Raw genomic sequence first — 17,653 nt, 5'->3', positions numbered from 1 at the left:
GGATTTGTTACTATGTTACCTAGAAGAATAACAAACTGTGCAAGGATGGAGGTTGTAGGAGCAAGGAGAAGTTGTCTGTAAAGTTGGTGGATGCTTATTTTCCATTTTGCAGTCCCTTGTCTCCCTCTTGTGGCCTCCTGGAGGCAACTAGCTGTGCAAAAAAAGACAGCCTGGCGGCCGGTTGTTGCAGTGTTGCCCTCTCAGGCAACACTGAGTGACTGACTGAGCCGCACCGTCTTATATAAAGTTCAGACGGAACTTTGCACGTGTCATAGTGGAGCCCTGAGGAGCCAGAGCCAGCTTTCTGACATCATAATGGGGCCTCAGAGATAAAAGCCTGGGCCCAGGCAGTGTTGGTCAGTGCTGCTCAGCAGGCAGCACTGGACTGGACTGGATTACAGCTGATACAAGGTGTGAAGGAACAAGGGGTGGCTGTGGGCATGCACTTGCTGCCGCTGCCAGTATTTATCTGCATGGCAGCAGGGCATTTGGGCGTTGCCAGGAAGCCGTTTTTATGTAGATTCCTCCTCTTTCAGCACTGCATTGTGGTGCAAGCAAAAGAAGCAAATCCTGTCTGGCTTCCTCTCCGGCCTTTATTCACCTCCCGTGTAGCTGTGAGTGTGTGAGCCTGCAGGGCCCCATGGAATTGCCTAGAAGTAGGCTGAATCGCTGCAAGGGCTGAACAGCAGTATCGGGCAGGCTCGGGCAACGCGCGGCCCGTTCGGGTTATCGCTTCTCGGCCTTTTGGCTAAGATCAAGTGTAGTATCTGTTCTTATCAGTTTAATATCTGATACGTCCCCTATCTGGGGACCATATATTAAATGGATTTTTAGAACAGGGAGATGGAAATAGAGCTTGCTCTGTCCACTCCACGCATTGACCTGGTATTGCAGTATTTCCAGGACCGGTGCACCCTTTCCTTATGTGTTGACTAAAATCACATTCCAAAAGTGTTTTTTGTGTTTGCCATTGTTTCTGTCTTTCTAAAGGGATCTCCCCTTTTAATCCCATTATTTCAACACCTGTTGGACAATGCATGAGTGATAATGAGCTAATTGATTAAATGCAATTAATGAATACATTGCCACCTCTTGTTTTGTGTCGTCTGTGTGTCTGTGTTTCCGGCATTTCACATTGGAACAGCTCATTCACCTTCCTTGTCTTCTCTCCGCCCTCCCTTTTAGGTAAGTTAAAGAGCTGCACCTGAGCCAGCCACTGATTGATGCAGCACCACAGTCAAATAGTGGAGTGGAGTAGGGGAACAGCAAACAGCCATTAAAGCCGCCCGCCCGCCCGCCCGCCCGCCACAATGGACCTACCTGTGTACACTAGATGGATGTGATGGAATGTACTGTCGTCCCTACATTTCAAGAAGGAGTAAGAATTGCAGTTGCAACAAAGCCTTGCTGGCCTACAAAGAGAGCAGCAATTTGGATTTGTTACTATGTTACCTAGAAGAATAACAAACTGTGCAAGGATGGAGGTTGTAGGAGCAAGGAGAAGTTGTCTGTAAAGTTGGTGGATGCTTATTTTCCATTTTGCAGTCCCTTGTCTCCCTCTTGTGGCCTCCTGGAGGCAACTAGCTGTGCAAAAAAAGACAGCCTGGCGGCCGGCTGTTGCAGTGTTGCCCTCTCAGGCAACACTGAGTGACTGACTGAGCCGCACCGTCTTATATAAAGTTCAGACGGAACTTTGCACGTGTCATAGTGGAGCCCTGAGGAGCCAGAGCCAGCTTTCTGACATCATAATGGGGCCTCAGAGATAAAAGCCTGGGCCCAGGCAGTGTTGGTCAGTGCTGCTCAGCAGGCAGCACTGGACTGGACTGGATTACAGCTGATACAAGGTGTGAAGGAACAAGGGGTGGCTGTGGGCATGCACTTGCTGCCGCTGCCAGTGTTTATCTGCATGGCAGCAGGGCATTTTGGCGTTGCCAGGAAGGCGTTTTTATGTAGATTCCTCCTCTTTCAGCACTGCATTGTGGTGCAAGCAAAAGAAGCAAATCCTGTCTGGCTTCCTCTCCGGCCTTTATTCACCTCCCGTGTAGCTGTGAGTGTGTGAGCCTGCAGGGCCCCATGGAATTGCCTAGAAGTAGGCTGAATCGCTGCAAGGGCTGAACAGCAGTATCGGGCAGGCTCGGGCAACGCGCGGCCCGTTCGGGTTATCGCTTCTCGGCCTTTTGGCTAAGATCAAGTGTAGTATCTGTTCTTATCAGTTTAATATCTGATACGTCCCCTATCTGGGGACCATATATTAAATGGATTTTTAGAACAGGGAGATGGAAATAGAGCTTGCTCTGTCCACTCCACGCATTGACCTGGTATTGCAGTATTTCCAGGACCGGTGCACCCTTTCCTTATGTGTTGACTAAAATCAGATTCCAAAAGTGTTTTTTGTGTTTGCCATTGTTTCTGTCTTTCTGAAGGGATCTCCCCTTTTAATCCCATTATTTCAACACCTGTTGGACAATGCATGAGTGATAATGAGCTAATTGATTAAATGCAATTAATGAATACATTGCCACCTCTTGTTTTGTGTTGTCTGTGTGTCTGTGTTTCCGGCATTTCACATTGGAACAGCTCATTCACCTTCCTTGTCTTCTCTCCGCCCTCCCTTTTAGGTAAGTTAAAGAGCTGCACCTGAGCCAGCCACTGATTGATGCAGCACCACAGTCAAATAGTGGAGTGGAGTAGGGGAACAGCAAACAGCCATTAAAGCCGCCCGCCCGCCCGCCACAATGGACCTACCTGTGTACACTAGATGGATGTGATGGAATGTACTGTCGTCCCTACATTTCAAGAAGGAGTAAGAATTGCAGTTGCAACAAAGCCTTGCTTGCCTACAAAGAGAGCAGCAATTTGGATTTGTTACTATGTTACCTAGAAGAATAACAAACTGTGCAAGGATGGAGGTTGTAGGAGCAAGGAGAAGTTGTCTGTAAAGTTGGTGGATGCTTATTTTCCATTTTGCAGTCCCTTGTCTCCCTCTTGTGGCCTCCTGGAGGCAACTAGCTGTGCAAAAAAAGACAGCCTGGCGGCCGGCTGTTGCAGTGTTGCCCTCTCAGGCAACACTGAGTGACTGACTGAGCCGCACCGTCTTATATAAAGTTCAGACGGAACTTTGCACGTGTCATAGTGGAGCCCTGAGGAGCCAGAGCCAGCTTTCTGACATCATAATGGGGCCTCAGAGATAAAAGCCTGGGCCCAGGCAGTGTTGGTCAGTGCTGCTCAGCAGGCAGCACTGGACTGGACTGGATTACAGCTGATACAAGGTGTGAAGGAACAAGGGGTGGCTGTGGGCATGCACTTGCTGCCGCTGCCAGTGTTTATCTGCATGGCAGCAGGGCATTTGGGCGTTGCCAGGAAGCCGTTTTTATGTAGATTCCTCCTCTTTCAGCACTGCATTGTGGTGCAAGCAAAAGAAGCAAATCCTGTCTGGCTTCCTCTCCGGCCTTTATTCACCTCCCGTGTAGCTGTGAGTGTGTGAGCCTGCAGGGCCCCATGGAATTGCCTAGAAGTAGGCTGAATCGCTGCAAGGGCTGAACAGCAGTATCGGGCAGGCTCGGGCAACGCGCGGCCCGTTCGGGTTATCGCTTCTCGGCCTTTTGGCTAAGATCAAGTGTAGTATCTGTTCTTATCAGTTTAATATCTGATACGTCCCCTATCTGGGGACCATATATTAAATGGATTTTTAGAACAGGGAGATGGAAATAGAGCTTGCTCTGTCCACTCCACGCATTGACCTGGTATTGCAGTATTTCCAGGACCGGTGCACCCTTTCCTTATGTGTTGACTAAAATCAGATTCCAAAAGTGTTTTTTGTGTTTGCCATTGTTTCTGTCTTTCTAAAGGGATCTCCCCTTTTAATCCCATTATTTCAACACCTGTTGGACAATGCATGAGTGATAATGAGCTAATTGATTAAATGCAATTAATGAATACATTGCCACCTCTTGTTTTGTGTCGTCTGTGTGTCTGTGTTTCCGGCATTTACATTGGAACAGCTCATTCACCTTCCTTGTCTTCTCTCCGCCCTCCCTTTTAGGTAAGTTAAAGAGCTGCACCTGAGCCAGCCACTGATTGATGCAGCACCACAGTCAAATAGTGGAGTGGAGTAGGGGAACAGCAAACAGCCATTAAAGCCGCCCGCCCGCCCGCCCGCCACAATGGACCTACCTGTGTACACTAGATGGATGTGATGGAATGTACTGTCGTCCCTACATTTCAAGAAGGAGTAAGAATTGCAGTTGCAACAAAGCCTTGCTGGCCTACAAAGAGAGCAGCAATTTGGATTTGTTACTATGTTACCTAGAAGAATAACAAACTGTGCAAGGATGGAGGTTGTAGGAGCAAGGAGAAGTTGTCTGTAAAGTTGGTGGATGCTTATTTTCCATTTTGCAGTCCCTTGTCTCCCTCTTGTGGCCTCCTGGAGGCAACTAGCTGTGCAAAAAAAGACAGCCTGGCGGCCGGTTGTTGCAGTGTTGCCCTCTCAGGCAACACTGAGTGACTGACTGAGCCGCACCGTCTTATATAAAGTTCAGACGGAACTTTGCACGTGTCATAGTGGAGCCCTGAGGAGCCAGAGCCAGCTTTCTGACATCATAATGGGGCCTCAGAGATAAAAGCCTGGGCCCAGGCAGTGTTGGTCAGTGCTGCTCAGCAGGCAGCACTGGACTGGACTGGATTACAGCTGATACAAGGTGTGAAGGAACAAGGGGTGGCTGTGGGCATGCACTTGCTGCCGCTGCCAGTATTTATCTGCATGGCAGCAGGGCATTTGGGCGTTGCCAGGAAGCCGTTTTTATGTAGATTCCTCCTCTTTCAGCACTGCATTGTGGTGCAAGCAAAAGAAGCAAATCCTGTCTGGCTTCCTCTCCGGCCTTTATTCACCTCCCGTGTAGCTGTGAGTGTGTGAGCCTGCAGGGCCCCATGGAATTGCCTAGAAGTAGGCTGAATCGCTGCAAGGGCTGAACAGCAGTATCGGGCAGGCTCGGGCAACGCGCGGCCCGTTCGGGTTATCGCTTCTCGGCCTTTTGGCTAAGATCAAGTGTAGTATCTGTTCTTATCAGTTTAATATCTGATACGTCCCCTATCTGGGGACCATATATTAAATGGATTTTTAGAACAGGGAGATGGAAATAGAGCTTGCTCTGTCCACTCCACGCATTGACCTGGTATTGCAGTATTTCCAGGACCGGTGCACCCTTTCCTTATGTGTTGACTAAAATCACATTCCAAAAGTGTTTTTTGTGTTTGCCATTGTTTCTGTCTTTCTAAAGGGATCTCCCCTTTTAATCCCATTATTTCAACACCTGTTGGACAATGCATGAGTGATAATGAGCTAATTGATTAAATGCAATTAATGAATACATTGCCACCTCTTGTTTTGTGTCGTCTGTGTGTCTGTGTTTCCGGCATTTCACATTGGAACAGCTCATTCACCTTCCTTGTCTTCTCTCCGCCCTCCCTTTTAGGTAAGTTAAAGAGCTGCACCTGAGCCAGCCACTGATTGATGCAGCACCACAGTCAAATAGTGGAGTGGAGTAGGGGAACAGCAAACAGCCATTAAAGCCGCCCGCCCGCCCGCCCGCCACAATGGACCTACCTGTGTACACTAGATGGATGTGATGGAATGTACTGTCGTCCCTACATTTCAAGAAGGAGTAAGAATTGCAGTTGCAACAAAGCCTTGCTGGCCTACAAAGAGAGCAGCAATTTGGATTTGTTACTATGTTACCTAGAAGAATAACAAACTGTGCAAGGATGGAGGTTGTAGGAGCAAGGAGAAGTTGTCTGTAAAGTTGGTGGATGCTTATTTTCCATTTTGCAGTCCCTTGTCTCCCTCTTGTGGCCTCCTGGAGGCAACTAGCTGTGCAAAAAAAGACAGCCTGGCGGCCGGCTGTTGCAGTGTTGCCCTCTCAGGCAACACTGAGTGACTGACTGAGCCGCACCGTCTTATATAAAGTTCAGACGGAACTTTGCACGTGTCATAGTGGAGCCCTGAGGAGCCAGAGCCAGCTTTCTGACATCATAATGGGGCCTCAGAGATAAAAGCCTGGGCCCAGGCAGTGTTGGTCAGTGCTGCTCAGCAGGCAGCACTGGACTGGACTGGATTACAGCTGATACAAGGTGTGAAGGAACAAGGGGTGGCTGTGGGCATGCACTTGCTGCCGCTGCCAGTGTTTATCTGCATGGCAGCAGGGCATTTGGGCGTTGCCAGGAAGCCGTTTTTATGTAGATTCCTCCTCTTTCAGCACTGCATTGTGGTGCAAGCAAAAGAAGCAAATCCTGTCTGGCTTCCTCTCCGGCCTTTATTCACCTCCCGTGTAGCTGTGAGTGTGTGAGCCTGCAGGGCCCCATGGAATTGCCTAGAAGTAGGCTGAATCGCTGCAAGGGCTGAACAGCAGTATCGGGCAGGCTCGGGCAACGCGCGGCCCGTTCGGGTTATCGCTTCTCGGCCTTTTGGCTAAGATCAAGTGTAGTATCTGTTCTTATCAGTTTAATATCTGATACGTCCCCTATCTGGGGACCATATATTAAATGGATTTTTAGAACAGGGAGATGGAAATAGAGCTTTCTCTGTCCACTCCACGCATTGACCTGGTATTGCAGTATTTCCAGGACTGGTGCACCCTTTCCTTATGTGTTGACTAAAATCAGATTCCAAAAGTGTTTTTTGTGTTTGCCATTGTTTCTGTCTTTCTGAAGGGATCTCCCCTTTTAATCCCATTATTTCAACACCTGTTGGACAATGCATGAGTGATAATGAGCTAATTGATTAAATGCAATTAATGAATACATTGCCACCTCTTGTTTTGTGTCGTCTGTGTGTCTGTGTTTCCGGCATTTCACATTGGAACAGCTCATTCACCTTCCTTGTCTTCTCTCCGCCCTCCCTTTTAGGTAAGTTAAAGAGCTGCACCTGAGCCAGCCACTGATTGATGCAGCACCACAGTCAAATAGTGGAGTGGAGTAGGGGAACAGCAAACAGCCATTAAAGCCGCCCGCCCGCCCGCCCGCCACAATGGACCTACCTGTGTACACTAGATGGATGTGATGGAATGTACTGTCGTCCCTACATTTCAAGAAGGAGTAAGAATTGCAGTTGCAACAAAGCCTTGCTGGCCTACAAAGAGAGCAGCAATTTGGATTTGTTACTATGTTACCTAGAAGAATAACAAACTGTGCAAGGATGGAGGTTGTAGGAGCAAGGAGAAGTTGTCTGTAAAGTTGGTGGATGCTTATTTTCCATTTTGCAGTCCCTTGTCTCCCTCTTGTGGCCTCCAGGAGGCAACTAGCTGTGCAAAAAAAGACAGCCTGGCGGCCGGTTGTTGCAGTGTTGCCCTCTCAGGCAACACTGAGTGACTGACTGAGCCGCACCGTCTTATATAAAGTTCAGACGGAACTTTGCACGTGTCATAGTGGAGCCCTGAGGAGCCAGAGCCAGCTTTCTGACATCATAATGGGGCCTCAGAGATAAAAGCCTGGGCCCAGGCAGTGTTGGTCAGTGCTGCTCAGCAGGCAGCACTGGACTGGACTGGATTACAGCTGATACAAGGTGTGAAGGAACAAGGGGTGGCTGTGGGCATGCACTTGCTGCCGCTGCCAGTGTTTATCTGCATGGCAGCAGGGCATTTGGGCGTTGCCATGAAGGCGTTTTTATGTAGATTCCTCCTCTTTCAGCACTGCATTGTGGTGCAAGCAAAAGAAGCAAATCCTGTCTGGCTTCCTCTCCGGCCTTTATTCACCTCCCGTGTAGCTGTGAGTGTGTGAGCCTGCAGGGCCCCATGGAATTGCCTAGAAGTAGGCTGAATCGCTGCAAGGGCTGAACAGCAGTATCGGGCAGGCTCGGGCAACGCGCGGCCCGTTCGGGTTATCGCTTCTCGGCCTTTTGGCTAAGATCAAGTGTAGTATCTGTTCTTATCAGTTTAATATCTGATACGTCCCCTATCTGGGGACCATATATTAAATGGATTTTTAGAACAGGGAGATGGAAATAGAGCTTTCTCTGTCCACTCCACGCATTGACCTGGTATTGCAGTATTTCCAGGACCGGTGCACCCTTTCCTTATGTGTTGACTAAAATCAGATTCCAAAAGTGTTTTTTGTGTTTGCCATTGTTTCTGTCTTTCTGAAGGGATCTCCCCTTTTAATCCCATTATTTCAACACCTGTTGGACAATGCATGAGTGATAATGAGCTAATTGATTAAATGCAATTAATGAATACATTGCCACCTCTTGTTTTGTGTCGTCTGTGTGTCTGTGTTTCCGGCATTTCACATTGGAACAGCTCATTCACCTTCCTTGTCTTCTCTCCGCCCTCCCTTTTAGGTAAGTTAAAGAGCTGCACCTGAGCCAGCCACTGATTGATGCAGCACCACAGTCAAATAGTGGAGTGGAGTAGGGGAACAGCAAACAGCCATTAAAGCCGCCCGCCCGCCCGCCCGCCACAATGGACCTACCTGTGTACACTAGATGGATGTGATGGAATGTACTGTCGTCCCTACATTTCAAGAAGGAGTAAGAATTGCAGTTGCAACAAAGCCTTGCTGGCCTACAAAGAGAGCAGCAATTTGGATTTGTTACTATGTTACCTAGAAGAATAACAAACTGTGCAAGGATGGAGGTTGTAGGAGCAAGGAGAAGTTGTCTGTAAAGTTGGTGGATGCTTATTTTCCATTTTGCAGTCCCTTGTCTCCCTCTTGTGGCCTCCAGGAGGCAACTAGCTGTGCAAAAAAAGACAGCCTGGCGGCCGGTTGTTGCAGTGTTGCCCTCTCAGGCAACACTGAGTGACTGACTGAGCCGCACCGTCTTATATAAAGTTCAGACGGAACTTTGCACGTGTCATAGTGGAGCCCTGAGGAGCCAGAGCCAGCTTTCTGACATCATAATGGGGCCTCAGAGATAAAAGCCTGGGCCCAGGCAGTGTTGGTCAGTGCTGCTCAGCAGGCAGCACTGGACTGGACTGGATTACAGCTGATACAAGGTGTGAAGGAACAAGGGGTGGCTGTGGGCATGCACTTGCTGCCGCTGCCAGTGTTTATCTGCATGGCAGCAGGGCATTTGGGCGTTGCCATGAAGGCGTTTTTATGTAGATTCCTCCTCTTTCAGCACTGCATTGTGGTGCAAGCAAAAGAAGCAAATCCTGTCTGGCTTCCTCTCCGGCCTTTATTCACCTCCCGTGTAGCTGTGAGTGTGTGAGCCTGCAGGGCCCCATGGAATTGCCTAGAAGTAGGCTGAATCGCTGCAAGGGCTGAACAGCAGTATCGGGCAGGCTCGGGCAACGCGCGGCCCGTTCGGGTTATCGCTTCTCGGCCTTTTGGCTAAGATCAAGTGTAGTATCTGTTCTTATCAGTTTAATATCTGATACGTCCCCTATCTGGGGACCATATATTAAATGGATTTTTAGAACAGGGAGATGGAAATAGAGCTTGCTCTGTCCACTCCACGCATTGACCTGGTATTGCAGTATTTCCAGGACCGGTGCACCCTTTCCTTATGTGTTGACTAAAATCAGATTCCAAAAGTGTTTTTTGTGTTTGCCATTGTTTCTGTCTTTCTGAAGGGATCTCCCCTTTTAATCCCATTATTTCAACACCTGTTGGACAATGCATGAGTGATAATGAGCTAATTGATTAAATGCAATTAATGAATACATTGCCACCTCTTGTTTTGTGTCGTCTGTGTGTCTGTGTTTCCGGCATTTCACATTGGAACAGCTCATTCACCTTCCTTGTCTTCTCTCCGCCCTCCCTTTTAGGTAAGTTAAAGAGCTGCACCTGAGCCAGCCACTGATTGATGCAGCACCACAGTCAAATAGTGGAGTGGAGTAGGGGAACAGCAAACAGCCATTAAAGCCGCCCGCCCGCCCGCCACAATGGACCTACCTGTGTACACTAGATGGATGTGATGAAATGTACTGTCGTCCCTACATTTCAAGAAGGAGTAAGAATTGCAGTTGCAACAAAGCCTTGCTGGCCTACAAAGAGAGCAGCAATTTGGATTTGTTACTATGTTACCTAGAAGAATAACAAACTGTGCAAGGATGGAGGTTGTAGGAGCAAGGAGAAGTTGTCTGTAAAGTTGGTGGATGCTTATTTTCCATTTTGCAGTCCCTTGTCCTCCCTCTTGTGGCCTCCTGGAGGCAACTAGCTGTGCAAAAAAAGACAGCCTGGCGGCCGGCTGTTGCAGTGTTGCCCTCTCAGGCAACACTGAGTGACTGACTGAGCCGCACCGTCTTATATAAAGTTCAGACGGAACTTTGCACGTGTCATAGTGGAGCCCTGAGGAGCCAGAGCCAGCTTTCTGACATCATAATGGGGCCTCAGAGATAAAAGCCTGGGCCCAGGCAGTGTTGGTCAGTGCTGCTCAGCAGGCAGCACTGGACTGGACTGGATTACAGCTGATACAAGGTGTGAAGGAACAAGGGGTGGCTGTGGGCATGCACTTGCTGCCGCTGCCAGTGTTTATCTGCATGGCAGCAGGGCATTTGGGCGTTGCCAGGAAGGCGTTTTTATGTAGATTCCTCCTCTTTCAGCACTGCATTGTGGTGCAAGCAAAAGAAGCAAATCCTGTCTGGCTTCCTCTCCGGCCTTTATTCACCTCCCGTGTAGCTGTGAGTGTGTGAGCCTGCAGGGCCCCATGGAATTGCCTAGAAGTAGGCTGAATCGCTGCAAGGGCTGAACAGCAGTATCGGGCAGGCTCGGGCAACGCGCGGCCCGTTCGGGTTATCGCTTCTCGGCCTTTTGGCTAAGATCAAGTGTAGTATCTGTTCTTATCAGTTTAATATCTGATACGTCCCCTATCTGGGGACCATATATTAAATGGATTTTTAGAACAGGGAGATGGAAATAGAGCTTGCTTTGTCCACTCCACGCATTGACCTGGTATTGCAGTATTTCCAGGACCGGTGCACCCTTTCCTTATGTGTTGACTAAAATCAGATTCCAAAAGGGTTTTTTGTGTTTGCCATTGTTTCTGTCTTTCTGAAGGGATCTCCCCTTTTAATCCCATTATTTCAACACCTGTTGGACAATGCATGAGTGATAATGAGCTAATTGATTAAATGCAATTAATGAATACATTGCCACCTCTTGTTTTGTGTTGTCTGTGTGTCTGTGTTTCCGGCATTTCACATTGGAACAGCTCATTCACCTTCCTTGTCTTCTCTCCGCCCTCCCTTTTAGGTAAGTTAAAGAGCTGCACCTGAGCCAGCCACTGATTGATGCAGCACCACAGTCAAATAGTGGAGTGGAGTAGGGGAACAGCAAACAGCCATTAAAGCCGCCCGCCCGCCCGCCCGCCCGCCACAATGGACCTACCTGTGTACACTAGATGGATGTGATGGAATGTACTGTCGTCCCTACATTTCAAGAAGGAGTAAGAATTGCAGTTGCAACAAAGCCTTGCTTGCCTACAAAGAGAGCAGCAATTTGGATTTGTTACTATGTTACCTAGAAGAATAACAAACTGTGCAAGGATGGAGGTTGTAGGAGCAAGGAGAAGTTGTCTGTAAAGTTGGTGGATGCTTATTTTCCATTTTGCAGTCCCTTGTCTCCCTCTTGTGGCCTCCTGGAGGCAACTAGCTGTGCAAAAAAAGACAGCCTGGCGGCCGGCTGTTGCAGTGTTGCCCTCTCAGGCAACACTGAGTGACTGACTGAGCCGCACCGTCTTATATAAAGTTCAGACGGAACTTTGCACGTGTCATAGTGGAGCCCTGAGGAGCCAGAGCCAGCTTTCTGACATCATAATGGGGCCTCAGAGATAAAAGCCTGGGCCCAGGCAGTGTTGGTCAGTGCTGCTCAGCAGGCAGCACTGGACTGGACTGGATTACAGCTGATACAAGGTGTGAAGGAACAAGGGGTGGCTGTGGGCATGCACTTGCTGCCGCTGCCAGTGTTTATCTGCATGGCAGCAGGGCATTTGGGCGTTGCCAGGAAGGCGTTTTTATGTAGATTCCTCCTCTTTCAGCACTGCATTGTGGTGCAAGCAAATGAAGCAAATCCTGTCTGGCTTCCTCTCCGGCCTTTATTCACCTCCCGTGTAGCTGTGAGTGTGTGAGCCTGCAGGGCCCCATGGAATTGCCTAGAAGTAGGCTGAATCGCTGCAAGGGCTGAACAGCAGTATCGGGCAGGCTCGGGCAACGCGCGGCCCGTTCGGGTTATCGCTTCTCGGCCTTTTGGCTAAGATCAAGTGTAGTATCTGTTCTTATCAGTTTAATATCTGATACGTCCCCTATCTGGGGACCATATATTAAATGGATTTTTAGAACAGGGAGATGGAAATAGAGCTTGCTCTGTCCACTCCAAGCATTGACCTGGTATTGCAGTATTTCCAGGACCGGTGCACCCTTTCCTTATGTGTTGACTAAAATCAGATTCCAAAAGTGTTTTTTGTGTTTGCCATTGTTTCTGTCTTTCTGAAGGGATCTCCCCTTTTAATCCCATTATTTCAACACCTGTTGGACAATGCATGAGTGATAATGAGCTAATTGATTAAATGCAATTAATGAATACATTGCCACCTCTTGTTTTGTGTCGTCTGTGTGTCTGTGTTTCCGGCATTTCACATTGGAACAGCTCATTCACCTTCCTTGTCTTCTCTCCGCCCTCCCTTTTAGGTAAGTTAAAGAGCTGCACCTGAGCCAGCCACTGATTGATGCAGCACCACAGTCAAATAGTGGAGTGGAGTAGGGGAACAGCAAACAGCCATTAAAGCCGCCCGCCCGCCCGCCCGCCACAATGAACCTACCTGTGTACACTAGATGGATGTGATGGATTGTACTGTCGTCCCTACATTTCAAGAAGGAGTAAGAATTGCAGTTGCAACAAAGCCTTGCTTGCCTACAAAGAGAGCAGCAATTTGGATTTGTTACTATGTTACCTAGAAGAATAACAAACTGTGCAAGGATGGAGGTTGTAGGAGCAAGGAGAAGTTGTCTGTAAAGTTGGTGGATGCTTATTTTCCATTTTGCAGTCCCTTGTCTCCCTCTTGTGGCCTCCTGGAGGCAACTAGCTGTGCAAAAAAAGACAGCCTGGCGGCCGGCTGTTGCAGTGTTGCCCTCTCAGGCAACACTGAGTGACTGACTGAGCCGCACCGTCTTATATAAAGTTCAGACGGAACTTTGCACGTGTCATAGTGGAGCCCTGAGGAGCCAGAGCCAGCTTTCTGACATCATAATGGGGCCTCAGAGATAAAAGCCTGGGCCCAGGCAGTGTTGGTCAGTGCTGCTCAGCAGGCAGCACTGGACTGGACTGGATTACAGCTGATACAAGGTGTGAAGGAACAAGGGGTGGCTGTGGGCATGCACTTGCTGCCGCTGCCAGTGTTTATCTGCATGGCAGCAGGGCATTTGGGCGTTGCCAGGAAGGCGTTTTTATGTAGATTCCTCCTCTTTCAGCACTGCATTGTGGTGCAAGCAAATGAAGCAAATCCTGTCTGGCTTCCTCTCCGGCCTTTATTCACCTCCCGTGTAGCTGTGAGTGTGTGAGCCTGCAGGGCCCCATGGAATTGCCTAGAAGTAGGCTGAATCGCTGCAAGGGCTGAACAGCAGTATCGGGCAGGCTCGGGCAACGCGCGGCCCGTTCGGGTTATCGCTTCTCGGCCTTTTGGCTAAGATCAAGTGTAGTATCTGTTCTTATCAGTTTAATATCTGATACGTCCCCTATCTGGGGACCATATATTAAATGGATTTTTAGAACAGGGAGATGGAAATAGAGCTTGCTCTGTCCACTCCACGCATTGACCTGGTATTGCAGTATTTCCAGGACCGGTGCACCCTTTCCTTATGTGTTGACTAAAATCAGATTCCAAAAGTGTTTTTTGTGTTTGCCATTGTTTCTGTCTTTCTGAAGGGATCTCCCCTTTTAATCCCATTATTTCAACACCTGTTGGACAATGCATGAGTGATAATGAGCTAATTGATTAAATGCAATTAATGAATACATTGCCACCTCTTGTTTTGTGTCGTCTGTGTGTCTGTGTTTCCGGCATTTCACATTGGAACAGCTCATTCACCTTCCTTGTCTTCTCTCCGCCCTCCCTTTTAGGTAAGTTAAAGAGCTGCACCTGAGCCAGCCACTGATTGATGCAGCACCACAGTCAAATAGTGGAGTGGAGTAGGGGAACAGCAAACAGCCATTAAAGCCGCCCGCCCGCCCGCCCGCCACAATGAACCTACCTGTGTACACTAGATGGATGTGATGGATTGTACTGTCGTCCCTACATTTCAAGAAGGAGTAAGAATTGCAGTTGCAACAAAGCCTTGCTTGCCTACAAAGAGAGCAGCAATTTGGATTTGTTACTATGTTACCTAGAAGAATAACAAACTGTGCAAGGATGGAGGTTGTAGGAGCAAGGAGAAGTTGTCTGTAAAGTTGGTGGATGCTTATTTTCCATTTTGCAGTCCCTTGTCTCCCTCTTGTGGCCTCCTGGAGGCAACTAGCTGTGCAAAAAAAGACAGCCTGGCGGCCGGCTGTTGCAGTGTTGCCCTCTCAGGCAACACTGAGTGACTGACTGAGCCGCACCGTCTTATATAAAGTTCAGACGGAACTTTGCACGTGTCATAGTGGAGCCCTGAGGAGCCAGAGCCAGCTTTCTGACATCATAATGGGGCCTCAGAGATAAAAGCCTGGGCCCAGGCAGTGTTGGTCAGTGCTGCTCAGCAGGCAGCACTGGACTGGACTGGATTACAGCTGATACAAGGTGTGAAGGAACAAGGGGTGGCTGTGGGAATGCACTTGCTGCCGCTGCCAGTGTTTATCTGCATGGCAGCAGGGCATTTGGGCGTTGCCAGGAAGGCGTTTTTATGTAGATTCCTCCTCTTTCAGCACTGCATTGTGGTGCAAGCAAAAGAAGCAAATCCTGTCTGGCTTCCTCTCCGGCCTTTATTCACCTCCCGTGTAGCTGTGAGTGTGTGAGCCTGCAGGGCCCCATGGAATTGCCTAGAAGTAGGCTGAATCGCTGCAAGGGCTGAACAGCAGTATCGGGCAGGCTCGGGCAACGCGCGGCCCGTTCGGGTTATCGCTTCTCGGCCTTTTGGCTAAGATCAAGTGTAGTACTTTAGGGTATTGCCTTGTTTCTTGGTCAGGAGGTGCCCTGGTACCCTTTTCCTTGGCCTGGGGGGATCGTTTCTCTTAGGAGAGACTTCACCCCTCTGCTGCTATTGGGGAGGAGGATTAGTCCAGGGCAACGGGGAGCGATCACCTGCCTGGTACTTCGGTACTGAAGGTATTCTTTGGAGATTGCTGGAATTCGTTTGGAGCAGGATGGAGGAAATTCCCGAATATATGCGTACCAGGAATGCTGTCCGGTTTTTCGTGGAGGAATCTGAGCGACAAAGGAAGGATCTGGAGTTCATCACAAAGGTTCTTTTGTTGGATTTCTTTCAGCTGGAGAGATCATGCATTTTGGCGGTGATGGACTATCCGAGGAGAGGGTGCTTTGACGTTACCTTCGCCACAGAAGAAATTTATGCTGTCTTTTTAGAACGCTTGAAGGAAGGTAAAAGGGACCCAAGACTTGTGGGTGTGAAGGTAACACCACATTTTGTGCCAAACAAAAAGTTGGTGGTTGTAAAAATGTTTTCGCCTTACGTGGATGAAGAGGACATTAAGCTATTTCTCAATAAGTTTTGTGAGGAGGTGGTGGGAAAGGGGAAAGTGTTTAACCCTTTTGGATTTTGGACTGGGAAGTGGAAATTTCTTTGTAAATTTGTGAGAATTGGTGAATCTAGAAACCTATTGTTTCCTCCAGCGCGGTTCAAGATTGGAAGTGCGTGTGGAAATTTATTTTTTCTTGGAATGGATATGTTTTGTTTGAATTGTAAAGAGTATGGTCATGAGAGAGAAGCCTGTGAGAAAGTAATGTGTACAAAATGTCTGCAAGAGGGACATAAGTATAATGAATGTCAGAAAGGGAAAGTATGTAATATGTGTGGAGAGGAGGGGCACATATTCAAATCGTGCCCAAAGAAAAGCAAACGTGAGGTACAAGAGGAAAATAAGAAGATAGTCAAAAGAAAGGAAGCGGAAGTTAGTTTGGAAGAAGGCAAGCTTCACAAATTGGAAGGAAGTGGGCAAAGTGATGAGAAAAAAAGGAAAAAAGCAGAGAGAAAGAAAAAAAGTGTCATTTCAGAAGAGGAAAGAGCAGAAAGAGACAGGTTATTGGAAGAAGTAGAGCAGTTACGTAGTAAAATTAATTTTGAAAAAATGCGGAGGAGGGTGCGGCTCTGTGTAAGAGAAAATTTACCAGGGTTTCTTGAAAGGTATGGTGTGCCAACATGGTTAACGTGCATTGTAAACTGTGAGTGGGATGGTAATGATTTGCAGGAACATCTAGTGGATATGTTAGGAACTATTGCTGTTAAAAAAGGAATGTTTTTTTGATTTCTTAAGGGAAAAAAAGGGAAGAGGAAAACAAAAATTAATTGTACGTTTTCAGTTTTCATTGTGATGATCTAAGTCTTTTTTATTTTGAATTTTATGATTTTTAAGACGTGATCTGAATGAAAAAAAAAAAAAAAAAAAAAAAAAAAAATCTGTTCTTATCAGTTTAATATCTGATACGTCCCCTATCTGGGGACCATATATTAAATGGATTTTTAGAACAGGGAGATGGAAATAGAGCTTGCTCTGTCCACTCCACGCATTGACCTGGTATTGCAGTATTTCCAGGACCGGTGCACCCTTTCCTTATGTGTTGACTAAAATCAGATTCCAAAAGTGTTTTTTGTGTTTGCCACTGTTTCTGTCTTTCTGAAGGGATCTCCCCTTTTAATCCCATTATTTCAACACCTGTTGGACAATGCATGAGTGATAATGAGCTAATTGATTAAATGCAATTAATGAATACATTGCCACCTCTTGTTTTGTGTCGTCTGTGTGTCTGTGTTTCCGGCATTTCACATTGGAACAGCTCATTCACCTTCCTTGTCTTCTCTCCGCCCTCCCTTTTAGGTAAGTTAAAGAGCTGCACCTGAGCCAGCCACTGATTGATGCAGCACCACAGTCAAATAGTGGAGTGGAGTAGGGGAACAGCAAACAGCCATTAAAGCCGCCCGCCCGCCACAATGGACCTACCTGTGTACACTAGATGGATGTGATGGAATGTACTGTCGTCCCTACATTTCAAGAAGGAGTAAGAATTGCAGTTGCAACAAAGCCTTGCTTGCCTACAAAGAGAGCAGCAATTTGGATTTGTCACTATGTTACCTAGAAGAATAACAAACTGTGCAAGGATGGAGGTTGTAGGAGCAAGGAGAAGTTGTCTGTAAAGTTGGTGGATGCTTATTTTCCATTTTGCAGTCCCTTGTCTCCCTCTTGTGGCCTCCTGGAGGCAACTAGCTGTGCAAAAAAAGACAGCCTGGCGGCCGGCTGTTGCAGTGTTGCCCTCTCAGTCAACACTGAGTGACTGACTGAGCCGCACCGTCTTATATAAAGTTCAGACGGAACTTTGCACGTGTCATAGTGGAGCCCTGAGGAGGCAGAGCCAGCTTTCTGACATCATAATGGGGCCTCAGAGATAAAAGCCTGGGCCCAGGCAGTGTTGGTCAGTGCTGCTCAGCAGGCAGCACTGGACTGGACTGGATTACAGCTGATACAAGGTGTGAAGGAACAAGGGGTGGCTGTGGGCATGCACTTGCTGCCGCTGCCAGTG

At 48.0% G+C, this 17,653-nt stretch overlaps 10 non-coding genes and 2 pseudogenes across 10 annotated transcripts; all 12 read left to right on the top strand.

Annotated features, from left to right (window-relative positions):
• Positions 1–728: 728 nt before the first annotated feature.
• Positions 729–919, top strand: LOC142720493 (U2 spliceosomal RNA). The gene has a single exon (XR_012873275.1). It is a non-coding gene; the product is annotated as a U2 spliceosomal RNA (small nuclear RNA).
• Positions 920–2,161: 1,242 nt separating this feature from the next.
• LOC142720492 (U2 spliceosomal RNA) lies at positions 2,162–2,352 on the top strand. Its single transcript, XR_012873274.1, has one exon. It is a non-coding gene; the product is annotated as a U2 spliceosomal RNA (small nuclear RNA).
• A 1,234-nt stretch (positions 2,353–3,586) lies between these two features.
• On the top strand, positions 3,587–3,777 carry LOC142720491 (U2 spliceosomal RNA). Its single transcript, XR_012873273.1, has one exon. It is a non-coding gene; the product is annotated as a U2 spliceosomal RNA (small nuclear RNA).
• Positions 3,778–5,014: 1,237 nt separating this feature from the next.
• On the top strand, positions 5,015–5,205 carry LOC142720490 (U2 spliceosomal RNA). Its single transcript, XR_012873272.1, has one exon. It is a non-coding gene; the product is annotated as a U2 spliceosomal RNA (small nuclear RNA).
• Positions 5,206–6,443: 1,238 nt separating this feature from the next.
• LOC142720515 (U2 spliceosomal RNA) lies at positions 6,444–6,634 on the top strand. Its single transcript, XR_012873297.1, has one exon. It is a non-coding gene; the product is annotated as a U2 spliceosomal RNA (small nuclear RNA).
• A 1,238-nt stretch (positions 6,635–7,872) lies between these two features.
• LOC142720514 (U2 spliceosomal RNA) lies at positions 7,873–8,063 on the top strand. The gene has a single exon (XR_012873296.1). It is a non-coding gene; the product is annotated as a U2 spliceosomal RNA (small nuclear RNA).
• Positions 8,064–9,301: 1,238 nt separating this feature from the next.
• LOC142720489 (U2 spliceosomal RNA) lies at positions 9,302–9,492 on the top strand. Its single transcript, XR_012873271.1, has one exon. It is a non-coding gene; the product is annotated as a U2 spliceosomal RNA (small nuclear RNA).
• Positions 9,493–10,727: 1,235 nt separating this feature from the next.
• Positions 10,728–10,918, top strand: LOC142720507 (U2 spliceosomal RNA). Its single transcript, XR_012873288.1, has one exon. It is a non-coding gene; the product is annotated as a U2 spliceosomal RNA (small nuclear RNA).
• Positions 10,919–12,160: 1,242 nt separating this feature from the next.
• LOC142720502 (U2 spliceosomal RNA) lies at positions 12,161–12,351 on the top strand. Its single transcript, XR_012873284.1, has one exon. It is a non-coding gene; the product is annotated as a U2 spliceosomal RNA (small nuclear RNA).
• A 1,238-nt stretch (positions 12,352–13,589) lies between these two features.
• LOC142720487 (U2 spliceosomal RNA) lies at positions 13,590–13,780 on the top strand. Its single transcript, XR_012873268.1, has one exon. It is a non-coding gene; the product is annotated as a U2 spliceosomal RNA (small nuclear RNA).
• A 1,238-nt stretch (positions 13,781–15,018) lies between these two features.
• On the top strand, positions 15,019–15,129 carry LOC142720476 (U2 spliceosomal RNA; annotated as a pseudogene).
• A 1,350-nt stretch (positions 15,130–16,479) lies between these two features.
• Positions 16,480–16,687, top strand: LOC142720521 (U2 spliceosomal RNA; annotated as a pseudogene).
• The last annotated feature ends 966 nt before the right edge of the window (positions 16,688–17,653 follow it).

Source organism: Rhinoderma darwinii, unplaced genomic scaffold (assembly GCF_050947455.1).
Source record: "Rhinoderma darwinii isolate aRhiDar2 unplaced genomic scaffold, aRhiDar2.hap1 Scaffold_499, whole genome shotgun sequence".
Lineage (NCBI taxonomy): Eukaryota > Metazoa > Chordata > Amphibia > Anura > Rhinodermatidae > Rhinoderma > Rhinoderma darwinii.
Note: the sequence above shows the minus strand (reverse complement) of the source record. Positions and strands in the feature narration are given on the sequence as shown.